The 13,380-nt window shown below is 40.9% G+C and overlaps 1 protein-coding gene across 8 annotated transcripts in view; it reads right to left on the reverse strand.

Annotated features, from left to right (window-relative positions):
- Positions 1-13,380, reverse strand: part of SNAP25 (synaptosome associated protein 25) — an 86,935-nt gene that overhangs the window by 44,992 nt on the left and 28,563 nt on the right. The window contains exon 2 of one of the 8 annotated variants that reach the window (XM_023217864.2): positions 1,215-1,259. The exons of the other annotated variants lie outside the window; for them this stretch is intronic. The gene's annotated coding sequence lies outside the window, so the exon portion shown is untranslated. The remainder of the gene's footprint in view (positions 1-1,214; positions 1,260-13,380) is intronic. 8 annotated transcript variants of the gene reach the window in all.

Raw genomic sequence — 13,380 nt, forward strand, 5'->3', positions numbered from 1 at the left:
TATGCCATTAACCTAAGGCTTACATTTGCTTCTTGATTCTGTCATGGTTAGGGGAGTTTCTTGACCGGTTCTCACCGGTAGGGCTTGTTAAAACTCCGATTGCCGATGATGTAGTGATTCTGGGGTAAGGCCTAGCAATTTGCATTTCTAAGATTCTCATTTTCTGATGCTGCTGCTGGTGGTGGTTCATGGAATGCACTTTAAGAACTACTTTGTTTGTTTGTTTGTTTTAATCTGATCTGACTGCAAGGTCACCTGAATCCTGCCACTAGAATATTATGCAAGATGCTGACTGGAATGCCCAAGTGAACAGAAAATGGGTACTTCATCGTGTTGATAGAACAAGTTTTCCAACTATTGTGTCTGCTTGCTAAGAAATATTTCAGTGAGGGAAGAATCCATTCTGAGGCTTTTTTCCTCAAATATAATATCTAGTTTCAATGTCATGAGGAAGGAGACCTACGAACTTCACCTACTTTAAGTACGTCTACTAAAATAATTACAGAGAATTGCCAAATTGGCAGAGGAAAATTTGCAACAGACTCTAAGGAATAAAACCGTCAGCACTGGGAGGAAGTGACAGAATAACTTTCTAAGAGATTTGTTCAAAGTCTGGGTTAGGCTGACCAACCAGCTGATAGCCTTTGATGGACATGATTCATTTATAAGATGGGACACTGGATCAGGTGATGTGCAAATTATCTTCCAAACCTGAGGTCTCTGGCTCTATGAAGAAAGCCAAGGTGTATGTATAGTGTTGATGACACAAACCCAGGTCCCGTCATAAGAATGGGTTCTGGCTGGGCACAGTGGCTCATGCCTATAATCCTAGCATTTTGGGAGGTCAAGGCAGAAGGACTGCTTGAGACCTGGGCAACATGGCAAGACCCATCTCTACAAAAAAACTTAGAAGTTAGCCAGCATGGCGGTGTGCACCTGCAGTCCCAGACACTTGGGGGGCTGAAGTGGGAGGATGGCTTGAGCCCAGGAGTTAGAGGCGGCACTGAGCTATGATCATATCATAGCACACCAGCCTGGGCAAGAGAATGAGACTCTGTCTCAAAAAAAAAAAAAAAAAAAAAAAAAGTCCTGATTAGCTGGTACTTTAAAATGGTTCCTCAGAATCTAATTTCACCCACAAGACTGTCATAGAGATTAGAACGCTGATGGACCTAATTCTTTCTATCCTCCCATCCTTTGTGGAAAAGATTTACCATGCTGGAAGAAACACCATCTGCTCCTCTGTATCACAGGATCCACTGTGGAAACAAGAAAGACATTTCCTAAGCCAGCAAACTCCCAGGAAGGAGCTGACTCACTTGTAAATTCTGCTTCTATGGAGGTGACAGAAACAAAAATGCCAACCTAATTGTTATTCCTCAGATTAATCTGATAATCTCATATCAAGAAATATGGGCATTCACCCTGGACTTCATCATTATTATCACCTCTGCATATATATATATATATATTCTGCCATGCTCTGCCATTTATATCTGTATATCTGTATCTTTCTGTATACATAGCAGTTCTGGTATGTCCCTCCTTGAAGAAACCAGGACGTATGAACACAATCCCACTCTGAAAAGACATTTTCTACTATATACCAATCTACTAATCAGTTAAACTCCCTGGAAAAGTATTTGCTCTAGAAGTGAATTCACTGCAGGGTTTCTTTAAATAGCAAAGCTACTAGCTTATATTCTAGAATTTTATAGATCATTAAGTACTTGACACAGAGAGGGGTAACAAAAAATAGAAAAAGGACCCTGGCCGAGGTGTCAGGAGTCCCAGCTGATGGCAGAAGAGTTCCACGTGATGATAAAGTGTCCTTGAAGTGATTGTGGAAGTCAATGATGGCAGAAGACTGATTGGTAACATTGGATTTACCCAAATATCTAATTACTTAAGATAAGTAACTACTGTGACTGTAACTACCCTAGTGTGTAAATTTGACTTCTCCAGTTACTCAGTTTGGCATTCCCTGTCTTTATCATGGAGTGGATTTAAAAGGCACTTGGATTAGACCTTGTGGGCAAAGGGCCTGGAGATTTTTGTAAGCCACACAGAGCGCATGTTCTGAGAACATTGAGGGAAGGAAGCATTTTGTGGTCAAATGCTAAGATGTTGTTGCTGGATCAGTCTCCACTCAGGATGAGTTTTCTAGGTTCACTTCTATCACTAAATCCGTGTTTGATCATGGATAGTTTTCAAGGTACCCTTTCAAAAAGTTAAAAACATGAGTCTCATAACAATACAGAAGGAGTATGTGATGAAGATTTATTAACTCATTAATGAGAGATTCAAAAAGATGGTAACGCTGGTTCAAAGAGAATTCATACATAATACTGGAATAAGATTACTAACTGAAATACAAAGCTGGTTAATATCTTACAGAGCAATAAAAGTGTCACCTTTGCAGTTGTTTTTTCTACCACACAGGAATCATTTAAATTTCCATGACACAAGAATCTCTAAGTTACCAAATATGTAACTTCACAGAGTCTGGACCCTGATCAAAAGTTAATAGTAAGTCAAAGAAAGAGAATGGGATAATCCTTGAGTGGGTCCATTAGATGACCAGTATGTCAAATGAAAGATGTGCATCCATCATTTTGTTTTATTTCCAAGTTATGGATAATTTTTCTTAATAATACAAACAGGTAAGGTTTTCCTTGGGCATTATGCTACGAAATTTGGTGGCAGCTAGCAGGTGAACTTTTTTTTTTTTTTTTTTTTTGAGACAGAGTCTCATTCTGTTGCCCAGGTTGGAGTACAGTGGCATGATCTTGGCTCACTGCAACCTCTGCCTCCTGGGTTTATGCAATTCTCCTGCCTCAGCCTCCTGAGTAGCTGGGACTACAAGTGCATGCCACCATGCTGGCTAATTTGTTTTGTTTTGTTTTGTTTTCGAGATAGAGTTTTGCTCTTGTTGCCCAGGCTGGATGGAGTGCAATGGCGCAATCTCGGCTCACCACAACCTCTGCCTCCTGGGTTCACGCGATTCTCCTGCCTCAGCCTCCTGAGTAGCTGGAATTAGAGATATGCACCACCATGCCAGGCTAATTTCGTATTTTTAGTAGAGACGGGGTTTCTCCATGTTGGTTGGGCTGGTCTCGAACTCCCGACCTCAGGTGATCCGCCCGCCTCAGCCTCCCAAAGTGCTGGGATTACAGGCATGAGCCACGTGTCTGGTCCATGTTGGCTAATCTTTGTACTTTTAGTAGAGACAGGGTTTCACCATGTTGGCCTGAATTGTCTCAAACTCCTGACCTCAAGGGATCTACCTGCCTCAACTTCCCAAAGTGTTGGGATTACAGGCGTGAGCCACCGCACCTGGCCAGGTGAACATCTTTTTGCTTCAGAAGGCTAAATGAATATTTATTCTTTCTCCAAGTCTTCTCGGTGAAGAATTTTTTTTTTTCCTTTTTTAAATCATATGCCCATTGTTCTCAAATCTGGAGGGGCCCATTTAAATCTCCTGGGGAGCTTTAAAAAAATCTTGATGTCCCGGTGACACTCCAGACCAATTCAATCAGAATCTGAGAATGAATCCCAGGATGCAATATATTTAAAGCTCCCTAGTGACTTTAATGTGCAGCCAAGATTGGGAGCCAATGTACTATTTAGAATCAATATACATGTGTATGCAGGCATATACATACATTTATTTTTAAAGAATCAGATATACACATATTATCCTGTTTTTAATAGTTAATTACATTATGAAAATTTTCATATATGAGACATTGCTCAAATGACATTTTTAATGACTGCATGATGTTCCCTCATGTAACACATTAAGATTTATTTGGCTAATTTCCTATTACTAGATGTTTAGGGTTGTTTTGTTTCCTTTCTCCTCTTCCTTCCCCATCCTTTCCCTTCCTTTCCATTCCCTTTCTTTTTGCCATTAGAAGTTAGGCTATGAACATATTTACACATGTTACAAATACACATATTACAAATCATGAACATATTTACACAAACATTGCATTTACATCTTGGATTATTTCCTTATAATAGATTCCCAGGAGTGGATTTACAGGTCAAAGAAAATAAATGTTTTAATGACAGCTGAGGTATATTACCAAAATGCTTTCTACAAAGACTCATCAGTGTATACCTTTAACTCATGATTTCCTCAATATTTTATCAGTAAAGTATTTGCATATTCCAAAATCAGGTAAAAAGTCATTTTTTTTCTAGTTTTCTCTGTGGTCATACTTCATTCAATGTTTTAATCCAGCTAAAATCTGTTTTAGTGTACATACGGAGAGAATTAAAGCCCTAATTCTGTATTTTTCCAAACAGCTCATTTTTTAACATCATTTATTGAATAATTCATTCTTTCTCCATTAGTTTATGACTCAAAGAAGTTTAAAATAAAATATGTAGGTTAATTAACGGTACTTCATCATAGTGGATGGACTGGAAAGATGCACATGAAGAAGGTTTCAACTACTAACAAACTAGCTCCAGTACATTCTTGCCTAAATCTTAGTTATTATTATTTCTTAGAGACACCTAACTCTGATTTTAACTCTTACTCATTTATAGAACACTTAGGTGTTGAAAAACAACCCAAAGCTCATCCTCTCTAAGATGGCTTTAATCTGTCTGCAAGCAGCTTGTAGCTTTGCCAGTAACAGGTCTGCCTAAATCCATCTGTTCTACTTCACATGTTCTTCCTCTGAAACATTGTTTATACTCTTGCATTATCTATGAATAAAGGTTTTCTTTTTTTTTTTTACATAAGGTTGATTTATTACCAATTCTGAATGTGATAGAATCGATTTTTGTAAGTTTTGTATTATGCATTTATTTCTATTTTTGTTTTGTTTTGTTTTGTTTTTGTTTTTGTTTTTTTGAGATGGCGTCTCGCTCCAGGCTGGAGTGCAGTGGCGCGATCTCGGCTTACTGCAAGCTCAGCCTCCCAGGTTCACACCATTCTCCTGCCTCAGCCTCCCAAGTAGTTGGGATTACAGGTCTCCGCCAACAGGCCCAGCTAATTTTTGTATTTTTAGTAGAGACGGGGTTTCACCGTGTTAGCCAGGATGGTCTCGATCTCCTGACCTCGTGATCCGCCCGCCTTGGCCTCCCCAAGTACTGGGATTACAGGCGTGAGCCACTGCGCCCGGCTATTTCTATTCTTGTAATCATCATAGTCTCACTGTTCTGTGCTTAACAGCTCCATGTAAAATCAGTAAATGAAGCCCAAAGTTATCACAGCCACATTAACAAAGGGAAAGGAGGCTAGAATTTTTAATTGTGTCCAAGAAAACAGAAAAATATTCAATAAATGGAGGACACAAATCTTCTAACCCACATGATTCCTGTGTTAAGTCACAGGAAAGGTAGATTTGCCTACTAATCGTTTTAATGAGTGATACTTCATTAGTAACTGCAGTATTCACGTTGTACTCTTTATTAGCTTTCTTGGGCCCCAAACCCTACATTTTGCATCTCCTATTGCCAGGTAGTGTACAGACCACAGTGAATTCCCACCCCAGAACCCTTAGTTGGCAGAAGAAATAATGTGTGTGTGTGTGTGTGTGTGACTATTCCAGAAACTTGGAGGAACTTACCCCGACCCATTCCCCCCTCCCACCTAGTCTCTATATAGCTCAAAGAGTTATTTGCCCATTGGAAGGACACATGCAAGAAGGTGGACAAGACTCAAGGGTGTCACTTGTGGCCAGGGGAGCAGGCATCGTTTGATGGCCGTTTAAGCAAAGTTTGAAGTGCTTTGCCACACCGGTGGATCTATGTAGTACCATCCAGACTTTTGGAAACTTGGTAGATTAACGGTCACAAGCATTGTTCGCATCCGTGGGCCCACTTGGACCCTGGGATTTGGCAAACTCCAAAAGGCAAATTTTCAGATATTTTTCTTACCCAAAGTCTAGGCTATGGGCTGCCCTGATGGCTTGGGGAGAAGGGATTCCTGTATATCATTTCAAGTACCTTAGCCACAAATGGCTGGGCTCAGGAGTCCCATTGTGTCCCATCAATCTTTTTACTTCAGATGAAGAAACAGTCTGAAGGCACAGACCCTTTTCTATGGCCGCTGAGCTGAAGAGGGAAGCTAGGGAGATTTTCCCTGAGGTCAATGAGACACAGATAGGCTATATCTGTTTTGAAAGAAGTCCATGAGGCTTCAAGACTGCCCAGTGCATTAAAAAATAATTTTCCAGACTGAGGTAGGTCTGTGTCTCCAGCACTTTGCCTTGGGGGAACTGTTTTTTCCTTGGAGGATTTGAATTGCTTTTTTCTCCATTTACTGCAAGGCCTGTGTCTTCCCATCTGGTTTCTCCTCCTGCTCCCAAAGTGTTTACAAAGCAGGTAGCTCAGGATGGGGCAAACTGCCCAAAGTACTGTGTTTCTAAGAACTTCAGAGCAGGACCGTCCTCCTTTGGGATTCCATAAGCTACCTGCAGAGAGGCACTTCTCTACGGGAGGTGGGAGTGCAGGGAAAAGGAGCTCCTCCTGGGTTTGCTACTTCTAAGATCCAACCCTGAGCTAAGAGTCTATGTGTAGGGAATTTCTTGAGAGAATGCTCCGGGGTGGGGAAGATCAGGAAGGGAGTGGAGGAGATAGGTCAAGAAAGGGGAAGAAGTCAAGCAAGGGGGGTGTGCCAGCATCAGCATCATCCTCCATGGAGCTCTGGAGTCTTAAATGCACCTCAGAGCATGCTTCACCTCCAGGACAGAGAGCTGGGCTTTGCACACTTCTATAGCAGTCAGTCATTGGCTAAAGCCACTTGTGAGGTACAAAAACTCCCGGCCATTTCTGGTCTCTGTATGGATGAAGCAACTCTCTGTAGGAGTAAAATTATAGATTGCCTTTAGCAGCAAAACATGCAGAAGCTATGCAATGGGCTGGTAAAAGGGAACAAAGGGATCTCATAGGAGACCCACAGCGCCTGCTAAAGGAACCCTCCGGGGATAAATCTTGTAGCTCAGGCTGAGCAATGCCCCAGAACTAGGGAGGAGCCATCTTCCCCAAAGCAGGTGGTAAGCCATCTGTGGGCTCTGTGGGAGGAGAAGGGCACATCCTGCGTAGGGAACTCTGCCAGTCAGCAGGGTGGAAGGGTTTGGCTAGGTCACCCTGAGAACTTCCTGGTCAGCCCCTTTGTGGGTGTTAACACCTTTTTTCCAGCCCCAGGGTGTGTGTGACATGTAGATCACAAAATGTTTAAATGTCATTAAACTACATCTATAACTGCCAGACAACTTGTATTAGTACCCCTAAATATACCTTTTGAGTTATTGCTGAGTGACACCGCAAAGGGGAATTGTCCTGCATATAAAAATTACATTTCCAAGTCTCATCGTTCTGAGAAGTCCACCAGCACTCCTCAGTCATGCTGAATGGGATCATTGGCTGCTCGACTGCTCAGTCACAGGGCTCATAGTAACAGGGATGATCCCTGAGCATGTAGAGTCCACCCAGCACTGTATAGATCCTGGTATGTGATAACTCAGTATCAAAGTCCCACCAGCTCTATGTGAGGTGGGTGCCTTCATCATCCCCATTTTATAGATAGGAAACCACAACACAGAGGGGTTCAGTAAGTAGCCTAGAGTCCCACAGCCAGTAAGTGGCAGAGCCAGGATTCGAATCCAGCGTCCTCATCACTGAGATACAATATCGTGGACAGACAGCCCCTAAGAGCTTATGAGATTCTGGATGTGAAGAAGCCAGGATTCCACCAGGATTCAGCCCAAGGCCTGGCGAATCCTACTCTAAAAATTAGGACCTGCTTTAGCTCTCATCTACTCCTCGCAGTTTGTAGCTGAGGAATCAGAAATAAGGTAGAGACAAGTGACCTGGCCAAGAACACAGTTCTGAGTGTCCTTAGGGTCTCATCCCTGATCTATGATATTTTTTATCTCATTGTCTCTCATTCACATAGCTCCTCAGCTACACTGCTCCTTGGAAATGATAATTAACAACAGTTAACCTTTACTAGGTCCTCAATATGTACCAGGTGCTGTGCTAAGCACCCAAATGCATGTTTTTATTTAACCCTAGTAATACACCTATGAAACAGAGATCTATTATTATCTCCTTTTCTTTTTTTTCAGATGGAGAATCTGAGCCTCAGGAAGGTTTAAATGTTTTGCCTAAGGTTACACATTTAGTAAGTGGCCAAAACTTAAATCTCTTTGAGTAAAGAACAATTACTTTAGTTAAAGTCAAGAAAAATTATCTAAAGCTTGAAAGCTAAAAAAAAAAAAGATGAGAAAATTCTTTTACATCATATTGGAACATTTTCTAATAGGATTGCCTGGGGATTATCTACTTTTTTAGGGGGATGTAACTTGTTGGGGCTGTTTTTTTCTAACAGCTTTATTGAAGTATAAAGAACATACAACTAATGCACAGGTTTATTTCACAATCTGTTAAATTTTAACATATGTATACTGCCATGAAATCATCACTACAATAAAGGTGATAAACATGTCAATCACCGTCAAAAGTTTTTGTTATTTACTCTTGATTAGAGACCAGACTGACAAGTTAGATACTACCTTATAGAAGACTGAGTACATGACTTTCATCCGGTGAAGAAGCAAATGATATCTGCCTGGTAGAAAAGATAATCCCAAGCATTGTAGTTGTATTGCCTGGGGGGCATTAATCAGTTTTGAACCCAATTAAACAATTTTTCTTAACCTCCCTTTCCTGACTGACCATATAAATCTTTGTTCCTCAAATATTCTGTGAACTGAGTTGATCTGCCTACTGGTTTTCTAACGGATGAAGTAAATAAATCTCTGACATATAGTCACGATACATTCATATGATAGTCAAGTACTAACTCTGGAAATTATGCATTGCCTCTGCCGAGTATGCACGTGTGTGTCTCCGTATGTGCAGATGTATAAAATGTTCCCAAGAGCAAACCAGGGCACATAGGGCCTGTTGACTGGAGGGTGGTAGAGTTCTAGATGGTTCTAGAAGGTAGTGGCGGCCATATAAGAAAGCAAGCTTATGAACTTTGCTCATCCTGATTTGGCATGGCTGCTGGGGTGACCTGTCAAACACAAATGTACAGAGAATGTGTGCCTCAAGTCTCTGTAGGTTCCTGTTCTTTCCATCTCCCCCGATTTGAGATTTCCTTTTCTGTAGCTGCACAAATATCCAAAATTTCCATAAATTCACTTTCTAGGAGGAACATATGATAGGCAAACAGGCTTTTCTGGGCCTGTAGTTCATTTACCTAGAACCTTGAGGGGATATACGATGAAAACAGAAGATCTCATGAAAAACAAAAAGGAAAGACAAAAGCCACCCAGGAAAGGTTAGCCTGCTTTAATCACAAGTGCAAACATGGCTCCCTTCAAATAGATTTATGTGTTCCTTTTTGGAGGTAGGACAGGTTTGTTTAACATTTTCCAAGGGATCAGATCTCATGCTTATTAATCATTGCTCCCTCAGGAGCATGCCTGATGAAAACGCTTCCCTACTTACTTTTACTGTAATCCGTCCAATGTCTGCTCTTTCTTTTGCCATAATATCATCCCTCAACCCTTTTCCAGCCTTCCATCCAGCTTTCAAAATTCTGAACAAATGGCATCTCCTGGAGTAGGCTGGCAGCCTGGGCCAAGGCTCCCTTTGGACTCCTGTGTGGTTCTCAGGTATCCTTCCCAGTATTTCTTGCTTCATGCTACATTGCCCTCTTTATGTCATCTCTATCCCCCAGGAAACTGTGATAGGTCCTCAAATTCTCCTTGAAGCACAAATTCTCCTGGAGACAAAAATACTGTGTACATTCATGTTTGACAAGTCACTCCACCAGCATCCTTTTAGTCTGAGTGCCTACCATGCAGAAAGCAGCAAGTAAATAATTGTGAGGGCAAGGATCATGTCTCACACTTTTTTATAACAATTTTTGTTTGACATGGTGCTGGGATCTTAAATTGGAGTATACAGTCATGTGTCACTTAACGATGGGGATACCTTCTAGGAAATGCGTCACTGGGCGATTTCATCATTGTGTAAACATCATAGTGTGTCCTTAGGCAAACCTTAATGGGATAGACTGCTCTACACCTAGGCTATGTGGTATAGCCTATTGCTCCCAGGCTATAAATCTGTTTAGCATGTTACTGTACTGAATACTGTGGGTAACCATAACACAATGGTAAGTATTTGTATATCTAAAGATACCTCAACTTGGAAAAGGTATAGTAATAATCTGGTATTCTTATCTGATAGGACCATCCATCTGTCCATCATTGACCAAAATGCATAGTGCATAACTGTGTATGTTTTTTAATTGTTTCACGAAGCTTTTTGGCACCAATCTTCCTTGGACTATTTAAGGCAATACATTTCAAATTAATTTGAGCATGTTAATACTTATTGGAGAGTCCAATGAGTAATTTAAAAAAATTCTATAAATACTTTGCCCATTAAGGGTTAGTATCCTAGAGACTGTGGGTTAAGATACTGAGGGTTTAAGACTAGAGGTAAATGTTGGGGCAACACTTTAAGGTTTCTTCTTCAGGGGACCTGGAGACTACTCGTGGTCATTTGGGTATCATTTTTGCAGGGCTTGACTAATGTGCTCAGAAAATTTAGTCCCCCACAATGTGTATCATGAGGGCTCTGTTTAAGCAGATGGAAGGTGATTAAAGTTTCTTGAACAGGAAATCATGAAGTCATGCCATACCTCTTCCACTTACTTACACTCAACAAGTTCTTTCAGAAATGTCCTGGACAACCAGAACCAGTCCTATTTTAAAATAGTTTGTGGACTTTGATTGAAAAATAGGTTTAAAAAGTAAGTAATTTTCTGAAGAAACTGAGTTCCCTAAATAAGAAAATAACCCTAGACTTAAAGGGTTTTAACTTTCCAGAGGGTTAGCTGTTCTCCTTGGGAAGCAAAATAATTAGCTTTGCAGGGTTCTTGTTAGACTAGGGCTTCTAAAAATCACCTAGAGAGCTTATTAAAACACAGATTCGTGGGCTCCAAATCTAGAGATTCTAGTCCAGTCAGCCTGTGGTGGGGTTTATGAGTCAGCATTTCTATCAGGTTGCACAGTGATGCTGTTGTCTGTGGCCCACACTGAGCAGGAAGGATGGATACCCAGAGAGCTCCAAGCTAGTTCTACATGGCTACAAAAGCTACACTCCATCTAGGCAGACATCACAGAGGCTCTGTCATTACAGAAGGGTTATTTTTTTCTTGTAAGGAACCCGCCAAAATAATACCAGTCTCTTTGCTGTTAGAAAATAGCACAGAGGTCTTTGGATCAGGTTCCAGTCAATAGCTTCAAAAAGTAACATCTCTGTGCCATTTTTTTTTTCTGTTCATACATCACTTGATGAGACTGTCATTCCTTCAGTCAGGAACAGTCACTTCAGTATCAGTGTGTGGAAGCTGCTGGGGGCAGGAATTCTACCACCAACCATCATGGATGGGGCTTCCCAGCTGGGGCTCCTTGCCAAGGAATTGAATGAATGAATGAACATATGAGTGGCTGCAATCCACATACCTCCCAGCAAAACCTGGCTCTCAGAGAGGCTGCATTTAACTTCTGAACTATCTCCTTAGCACTATAGCCTCACCAGAAGAAAGGCACGAGCTATCAAATGAAGTAAACGTTGGCTCTTATTGTTTTCCATGAGAGTAAACTGGAAAACAGATATAACCTAGACTTGACAAGCTGTGTGTCCACGGCCTATTTATTGAACCTTTCTGAACTTCTGTTTTTTCATCTGTGAAGCAGAATTAACAGTACATACCTTGACACTGCTGTGACCAGAGTTATTTGCAGAGTGGCTGATGAACCTGCAATATCAGCATCACCTGGGAGTCTGTTAGAAATGCACATTCTTAAGCCCCAGACCAGATGAATCATAATATCTGGAAATGATGCTTAGCAAATTGCTTTAACAAGCCCTTCAGGGGATTCTAGTGCACACTGACGTTTCAGTAGCATTGGATGTGAGGATCAATAGTACAGATTTTAAGGGTCAAAAATGCTCTGAGGAGTGGGGCTGCACTACTTTGTTGCTGGCTCTACTGCTTACTTGCTGTGTGATCCCAGGCAAGATGTCTAGCCTCTCTGTGCCCCATTTTTCCTCATCTCAAAAATGATTGTTGTTGTGGATTAAATGAATTAATACATATAAAGCAGTTAGCAGACGTTCTGACACATAGCACATAGCAAATGGTATTATTGGATATTTAAATATAGATAGAAACAAGGTCATGCTATGCCATATGTATAATAAAATAATTATTCATAATTATTGCCTCTGCACATGAGATTACGGTTAATTACATTTTCCTTGTTATATTCCTCTTTGCCTATTTTTCTGCAATTAACATGAATTACTTTTATAATCAGAAAAATATGCTATAAAATAATTTGCACTGAAGGGGGAAATGTTAACAGCTAAATTACATGAGGTGTTGGGGTTGGCTACAAACTATTTTATGGGTTCTCCTGGGTCTCCCTGCACCCTGTACCCTTATCCTTAAAGCCAAGTATACTTTTTGTTGGCTTCTGTGCACACATGTGTATTTGATAATTCCCATGCAATTCAATTAGGGAGAACAACTTTTTAGGTCTCATTATCTCATGAGCATGGGCTCAACATGATTAGATTGGAGTGTTCTCCATCCCTCTTTGTATCCATGCAACCACTAGGTGAACAAACCCAGGCTAGTCTAATGGATCATGAGATACACCCTGTGGAATAGAGAGAAATCATCTTAGCTAAGGTACTCTAAACCAATGAGCACCCCAGCTGATCCAGCAACAGACTACAAAGGGAGTCCAGCTGAACTCAGCCCAAACTGCTGACTTATGGAATCATGAGCTAAATAAATGAATGTTGTTTGAAGCCTCTAAGTTTTAAGTTGAGGGTCATCTGTTACAAAGCAAAAGCTAACTGACCTACTGAGTATGTCTCAAAAGTTTGCTTTTGTGTCATCATCCTCTCTCCCAGTTCTGCCCTCCATACCCTGCAGTCAGATTTCTTTTCACTCTTTCATGTTAGGAGTTTTAGAGACAGTTGGACTATCAGGATGAGTAAGCAGCAGGCAGCAAGTAGAGCAGAAATGCAGCATGCTTGGAAGGCACATCAGTCATGGAAGGTGATCTCTTCACATCCTTTACTAAAAGAAAATAGGCCAAGGGGAAAAACGGAAGCCTGACTTAATCTAAATTTTTCATATGGCATCTCAGGAACAACCAATGATTCTATTCTTAGCCTTTTCCTCTATCAAAGCTGAAATGGATTTTCAGTTTAATGCCTGTGTTGGTCTAAAAGGGAATAATGAAGTTGTGGGCTAGGACAGGAAGAATGTCACTGGTGAAATAAAATCTTGTCATCTCATTTCATTTCAGGAGCCAA

Source organism: Piliocolobus tephrosceles, chromosome 20, assembly GCF_002776525.5.
Source record: "Piliocolobus tephrosceles isolate RC106 chromosome 20, ASM277652v3, whole genome shotgun sequence".
Classification (NCBI taxonomy): Eukaryota; Metazoa; Chordata; class Mammalia; order Primates; family Cercopithecidae; genus Piliocolobus; species Piliocolobus tephrosceles.